Below are 8,253 nucleotides of genomic sequence, written 5' to 3'. Positions count from 1 at the left end.
GCGAAAAATCGACAGACTTGTTCGCAGATTTTGTAAAATCCGCTGGTGGCTTTGGGCTTTAGTGATCATCAAAATGACAAAAAACTTCGAAAAAAAGGCCAGCAATGAGAAAAATCGATTTTTTGCAAAAAATCGCCAATTTTGCAGCTGCGTTCAAACCTGCGCATAAATGCATAGTGAAGGGACACCATCATTTTGAATTAGCGCTCGAACCGGTGGTTACTGTGTGAATCTCAAGTCATTTAATAGTCTATCTTGATTAAGAAAACTACGTAACACAAAAATAACGTTACGAAAAATGCAAAATAACCTAAGTTTAATATTCCAAATATGACTAGACAGCATGATAAAAAACAGGTGCATATCTTGCAAATTAGACGAGGAAAAATGGTGAAAGAAATAAATCCAAAAATTTATTTAGTTTATTAAAAATCAGTCTATATCAACTAAGGTAGTACAAGTTTTGTACTGTAACTTACAGGGCTCAAAAATGGCTTAAAATGTATTTCTTTATTTATTGCCTGGCTTATGAAAAAGAGAATTCATCCTGGCTTAATCAGTGTAACATTTATTGACTGCCAAGAAAGCTGAATACGATGCCACAGTTTTTAGGTTGTTTCGTAAAATGTTTCTACTTCGTCTGGAGTAAAATAATAAGTGCCTGCCAGAAATGTCTGAGTGAAGGTGCTCCCATAGCTGTACCCACTTGGTGGGCTGTATTGATGGCCAAGATTGGTATAGGAAGTGCTACTAGATGACGCGTAGTTGGCAATGTAAATGTCATGGCCTCCTCCGAAAATAGGTCCGTCAGACGAGCAGCCGACGGCTATGGAATATCTGTTGTAACTATACTGCCCTGTCTGAGGCAGTTTCACAGACGCCCATCTTGGCTTGTTAACCAGCGTGAAAAGAAATGCCTGGGAATCATATCGATACTGGCAGCCACTGTAACCTGTTAGGAAAATAAGAAATGAAAAGGATGATCCGATGCACAGACTTCGTTAAAAATTCAAATTTATAATGAGACAAGAAAATATACTGATACTACTAGTAATTTTTTAACTCCCTTTTAAGTAGCAAAGATATCAGTCCCGTGATTAGTGTGTTTTTCATACAGATACAGAGTGCAGCCTCGATATAACGAACCTCTGTATGACGAATTCCTTGATGTAACTAACCATTATTAAATAATAGTAAAATATATGAAAAAGAATCTCGATAAAACGAAACCTCATTATATAGCAAACAAATCGGTCGGTCCCTTGATCCTCAATTCTTGAGTGGCCCCTCTTGTAAAAATGATTACGATGTAGCACTAACATGAAAAATAAGGATAAAACTACTTACAAACTACAATATAAACTCTTAAAAGATACGATCAGATTCTAAATGAAAAGGATACAAAATGCATTTAAAAGATATAACATGAATTTGCATTAATCACCTTTAAGTAATTGACTACAGCATTTAAAACATAAAATACAGGGTGTCCCAAAAGTTCGTTCCTCTAATTTTTTGATCAAAACTTTATTCTGGCATGAAATTTCTAGAAGGTGTTTATTGCTCTATCGAGTGCAATGTATTCAGAATTTCAGTAACCGGCATCCCCCCTTCGTTGTTTTATCACATTCTGTAGCCGTTGCAGCATGGAGTGGGATACAGCATGTAGAGCAACAGATGACTCTTTTTTAAGCTTTGTTATCACCTGGTACGCAGGAGCCACTTCTTCACTTTGAACCCTTCCCCCCCTCCCAAACAACAGTATTCATCCAAAAAAGATAGTCATTCCAGCCTCTATTCACAGTAACGTTTTTGTACCTTTTTTCAAATTTGAGACGAGCTGATCGTTGTTTTGCAGACTAAGCAGAGGTTGTGTTGCCATTTCCGGGGCCTCTAACCTTCGCTTTTCATGAAAACTGCTCTAGACATGGCTTACCAACTGTTTATAGCTATCTCGTCGTGTTGATTTTTTTGGTATCTAATCTTGTTCAAAACTATTTTAGCCGCTTTATTCAGGACTGTCATCTTCTCCTTCTTTTTTTTGTCTTCAAAATCATTGACCATTTCACCACCGAAAATTCGGATTTTTCCATTTTTTATCAGTTATTTCTACTGATAAGCCGGTAAATCGAAGTAAACATGCTTATACTCTCACGCAGCTGAAGGTTTTTGCGTTTAGAGGTTTTTTTCTTTCTTGTTATTCACAAAAAACAAGGAAGGAGTTTGAGCAAATCGGGCAACAAAATACAAAAAATATGTGGCGGGAAAATGTACTCGCGCACGCGCACCTTTGGCGCGGAAGTGCACAAATCGAATATTAGAGTCACAAGATGGCACAACAAGTATAAAATATTAAATTGTATTGAAAGACACAACTTCTGTTTAAGCGATTTGCTTACCAATTCCAATCGTACTACATTACAGTCTTATAAAGTAGAGGAACGAACTTTTGTGACACCCTGTAGTTAAAAAAAGAACATTTAAAATCGTGGTTGTGCCAAGGCATCGACTAGAGACTTACAATAGGTGAGATAAAATCAGGAAACGTAAGATTTCATGCTATTATTCACGTTGATATAAGTGTACGTAGCTTTGATCAAAATGCTCTCTCAGTTTATTTTTTGTGTAAACTATAACAAAAAAGACTCGATTACTTAGTGGTAATTTTTCCAATCTAACTTACACTTTTTACGTGCAGTTTTCATTTTAGTTCTAAGAGCCGGAAAGGGAAGCCTTAGGAACTTAAGATCAATTCATAATCGCGATCTAGTCATTTTTACTGATTTTTTAAACTACAACAGAACTTGAGCGGAATATAATTTGCATGAAAAACACTTTAGAGAGGAACAATTCTGGAAAGAAAATACGTCAGCAAAGAAATTTAATTGTTGGCGAATTCGCAGCACGAATACGACGTAAAACGTCCCAATTTTAGTCTTATGGGGTACGTGTACACAAAAGAACGATTTTCTTTTTCTAATATTTGGTAGAGATTTTTCGAATTTAAACCCAGGAAAATTCACCTCCATTTGGCGAATTGACCGAAGTGGAATAAGGCCGATAAAGTTTGAAACAGCAACAGAATGCACTTTTTTAGTCCTCTTCGTGGTAAAAACATTTCCTACTTCGAATACTTCCTCAGACAATTTTACATGCTAATATGCCCAGTTTTAGGAAAAACCAAACCACTTACCCCATGAGAGGCAGGTGTAGCCTCCAAATATGTATTTCCCGCCGACTCTTATGATTGTTACAGTTGGTCCTTTGTTGTTACAACGGCTATAAAAACTACTGGCAGCCCAGCCGTCCACGGATGCACGCCAACATCGCTTCCATCGTGAAGATTTGCTCTGAGCAACTGGTTTGAGCCACGTGCTTAAATGAGTTAAGTAGTTAACATCATTCCCCACAATAGCGGAGTCTGTCAATCCTCCTACGGTAGTAAAAAAAAAATAAGACAAGGGCACTACTGATGTTGGAGTTACAAGGAAACTTGACTTATGTCCTATTGAGACATAAGAAAACTATCTGGAAATGTAAGGCTTGCAAGATAAAATTTAATACATAATTTTTACATTAAGTTCGAAATTCTGCCAAGATATCCATGTCCTAAAGTATTCCTACCCATTTCTCAGTGTTTGAATATCAGATAAAACTGCCATTCACTTGATATCTTACACATGGTGTTGCCTATTTTTATTTTAATTTATAATCAGCTTTTTTTTAGAAAATGAGTTTACTCATTAAGCTTACTTGCAAGATTTCAGGTCCGTTCCACAAATACATACAAATATCATATTTTTCTGTTTGTTTTCACAAAACAAAATCTCTGGAAAGATCCTTGTTAAGTTAAATTTACTTTCTGAACATTTTAACATTGAAAAGCAGATTCTATATCTTTAACAAGTTACATTTTTTTGCGAATCGTGCCTAAAAATTAAAACTGTGAGTCAGAGTCTAACTTGCATAAAGAGCGAATGTGAGTCATGTACTACTGGTGTGGACCATTAGTACCAATTATCCAGCCGTTGTTGGGAAGAGGATGGAGACTTAGCTCGTCCATACGGCTACACCAAGCCTACATAAGATCACCAACCTGCATAATTTAAGTTGCACTCAAAGCCATCTCCGACAAAACCTTGTTGAAGGTCACAAGTGCAAGTGAAGGAACCGCGATTATTTGAACAGGTGGCAAAACGATGGCAATAATACTTGTCCCTGCTGCACTCATTCAGAACTACATAATACGAAAACATATATTAATTAATTTCTGCAGCCAGTTTCTCTTTAAGGGGGCGTTTACATGAGAAAATTCGCAACAGCGCGCGTTTCATACCGGGATGACTTTTTGATTTCGTATCGCGTTTACATGATGACAGGGTCATTTCATATCTCGTTATTTGAAGGTTCGACTGTACACTACATGCTGATAAAATACACGTGTGATTCAAAATCGCAAACATTACGAATGCGCCACCCGTTACAGTCAACCGGCAGACCGATTTCACACCGAAACAGGTGGTCGATTTACGTTTACATGATACTGTTGCGAGATTTCGTGAAATTCTCGCCCCGGTACAACAACCGGGGTGAACTCACGCCGGGGTGACTCGCGCCGGCAAAAAATTTTGTGGTGGTATGATGTAAACAAACATAGAGTCATGAGAGGGAACCGAAGGGAACTTGCGCCGGCGCGAAAGTCGCCCCGGTGTCATGTAAACACCTCATAAGAGGGTATCAATGGGGTTAAGCGTCAGCCGTCAAATGGCCTAAACTGTAACGGTCAACCGTTAAAAAATATATTTTTTACTGTCAACCGTCAAAAATACAGATTGATATTTTTCGTCACAAGGCATTTTTATCTTGCTTTTTCTTAGTGTTTCAGCTGATCGTCACGGACTTCTGGCTCCCGAAGCATCCAGCTCCAAACTGGAAAACCAATTCCCATGTTCTGAAAAATACTCCTTCTAGAAATTACAAGACCTTAGAACTTGCACATATCTGAAATTATTTCGAAATTTTATAAGTGATAGGTTAAGAAGGCCTACAAAACATGATAACAGTTTTAAATGTAAATTTATATGGAAGTTAATATTTGCTAAAACTCTTGGACTAAATTTCCTCTAAATAAACGGCAACGGTCAAAAGCTCTAAAATTTAACCGTCAATGGTCAAAATCGGAGAAACTTAACCGTCAACCGTCAAAGCTACCACCCTGCAGTGAGACCCTCCTTTAAGAGGAAGAGAATTAAAATCTTAAATGAAGAGTCATTCAAAAGCTTATAGTCTTTTAATCATTTATCCATCAGTTTACTCTCGCCCCATATAAGGGAATCTAATACAGACTTGGATTCGGGATTTTACGCCGTGGATTCCGGATTCCTTGTGCCATATTACGGATTCCAAAGCCCAGGCTTTCGGATTCTACTGCAAACGTTTACTGGATTCAGAGTTCCACAAGAAAAAACTTCCAGGATTCGGAATCCGGAATCCCTTATATTTATACATGGGGCGATCATTCATTGCGTTTCCTTTTTTTCTTACTACTTTCATCTATTTGCTCACCTGATTCAATCTATGTTTGTACTGTGCAGTATCACAAGATATACCTATTATTGTTCAGAGGTTGTCATATGTATTGTTTTTGTTTGTTTTAACGGAGCGTCCGCGCGCTTTTCGCAGCGGACCCCCACACCTATAGAAAATGGAAACCTATCCATGCCAGAAAATTTGGTTATGATGTCGGCGTACGCCCGTTGTCTGTCCATACAGACTCTGAGGGTAGGGGTAAAAAAACTCAGTAGGGTAGAGAACGAAGTCTCAGACATATGTGTGGCTGTTCCTTTCGACGAAAAATTAACTATTTTGCGGACAACCAAGGGAGTTGCTTGTGTTCGGCTTATTATCGGCTTATTATCGGAAATAAATTTCTTAGGCTTTACTTTTTGCTTGGTCACCCTTTTAGTCACATTCCAGGAAAATCCTAGTCTCGCCAGAAGAAACAAAAAGCATAACTAATCAAAGGGTAGTTTACGTTTCTTGGTCCGATTTTGCAAAGAAAACATATTCTTAACAGAAAAATCGGCCTAATTTACCATTCGGGTGGAATCCTTTTTAGACGGAGAGATTGACCTATTAAACATAAACTGTGAACTGGACGCAGTCAAAGAGTTCATGAATGACAACTAGCTTTTATAAAACATTAAATTTCATGGTGTGGTGTGGTGGGGAGGGGGGAGCGGTGGGTTTTGAAGAAGTGTCAATTGATCCAATAATTCTTTTCCAAGACTATTACTGTGATCTATATATTGTCTTATTTGTCAAATCAAAACCTTACAACTAAACATACATTAAAAACCATACCTTTCTTACAAGTATACTGATGACAGTCGCTGCATTTCACGTCATTCCATTCGTATTTGTGTTCAACACCAAGTGTATGCACACAGTCCTCATCCCGAAAATTGTTTGGTTGGTTTTTGGCCCAAGCTGTAAAGTTCCCAGTACCACGATCTGCCCAAGTAAAGGAACCCTCCGTAAAAATATCATTCAATCCTAACCAGGATTTTGCTCCATTGTGAAGATGCTGTAAAAATACATTTTCTTCATTGTTTTCGACGTCAACAAGAACCGAGTTTTCTTGTCGGCATTTATCCAGTGCTGTGGTCCAATTTTGACAAGTCTTACTTGTGAAATAGCAAAAGCCGTTGAAATAGTTCCAGCCAGGATCACAAATATCTACAAAGTCAGACAAAGATGATCATTTTCAACATTTGTTAATTTCCTTATTATATTGTTACTTTACTTTGATAAATAATTGTATCCGTCGTCGCAATTTTTATGTCATCTATCATGAAACATTGTTAGTAATTGAGGAGGCTTAATTAACATTAGGCTAGGTACAGTTTCCTTTAGGCCTCCTTGCCATACTTACTCCATTTTCGTATAAAATACTAATAAATAAAACAATACCTAGGTATATATTAACGTTAATGGCACCTCGGTGGCAGTACTATTGCAAGGCTGATACGAGAATGATCGCAAATAAAAATGTTTCCGGGGCATTTGAAGTGGTGCCACCCAGATGGAACTACGTAAAAGTGAATTCGCAAGCAACGCAAACTTCTTAAACGTTTGTTCGGTGCCTGATGCTTTAAATTTGAGCAAAGTGTTGTATCCTTACCGTTGAAATATTCTTCAGAAAAAAAAAACGCAGGTGAATCAAAAGACGAATTGCTTTCAGGTTAATCTGGTAAGCTTCGTTTGTCAAAACATACGGTGGACATACTCAATAAATGAAGACAGTTAGTAGTAATTAACAGACCTGTAAGCACAGCATAATTGACGGATAAGGGGTCATATCTGGTCCCGTATAATTCCTTGACACAGGCTCTGAATCCAGAGGTATTCATGTTCTGCAAACATAGCACAATAACTGGGTTTACAGAGGGCAAGATACAGATTCTTTTAAAAATCTTTGTCTAGAATTATTGCTTTTGATATCGAAGAAGTCAAAAGACTGCAAAAAGATTCGGTAACGTCACTTGACGATGGTAATGGTCTGTGTGAATAGTTAACGCTTTTCAGGACCTCAAACTGAGTGAATGAAAAGGGGTTTAAACAGAGGTACCCAACGACGATTTCCTCCTAAATACATTCACAATTTTTTTTATATTCTTTTTAGGCTATCCAGGGTACTTTTAGATCTTTAGAAATGCATTTTAAGCGGCTCTATAAAATTTGCATCTGTTCGATCATCCTAGGGGAATTTGAGTCTTTTCGAATTAAAAGGGCTAAATCAGTATTACTTTTCAGAAAATTTTGGATGCGATTTTAAAATGTTTTACGAAAGTGAGAGTTTTTCTTAATCCTCTCTCCGTCGCATTTTTGAATCCGAAAACTTTTAGGTTTCCTTTTTCTTCGAAAATTAGCCCAACAAGAGGAGTAAAATGTGATAAGTTAAACTTCAGTAATCGAAGGACATTTATTAGATAAGCTTCAAAAATTGTACCTGAATGGAACGGTCATCTAGAAATTTCTAGTCGTCCTCAAGCAAAAGGAAACTCTAGGCAATATATTTGCTTTTCCGAACATATAATTTAAAGAAAAAAGTCGTTGGGTACCTCTGTTGAACACACATGTACAGGTTTGCACGTAGCAGCAAAAATTGCGATTTTTCGTGTGTTGCGAAAAATCGCAAGTCTAACGATTTTTCGCGTTAGTTGCGATTTTTTACAATTCTTTAACCATCAC

At 37.4% G+C, this 8,253-nt stretch overlaps 1 pseudogene; it reads right to left on the bottom strand.

Annotated features, from left to right (window-relative positions):
* Positions 1-526: 526 nt before the first annotated feature.
* LOC140932205 (uncharacterized) overlaps positions 527-8,253 on the bottom strand; it is a 60,687-nt pseudogene continuing 52,960 nt past the window's right edge.

Source organism: Porites lutea, chromosome 1 (genome assembly GCF_958299795.1).
Source record: "Porites lutea chromosome 1, jaPorLute2.1, whole genome shotgun sequence".
In the NCBI taxonomy this organism is placed as follows: domain Eukaryota; kingdom Metazoa; phylum Cnidaria; class Anthozoa; order Scleractinia; family Poritidae; genus Porites; species Porites lutea.
This window is presented reverse-complemented; position numbering and strand designations above follow the sequence as displayed.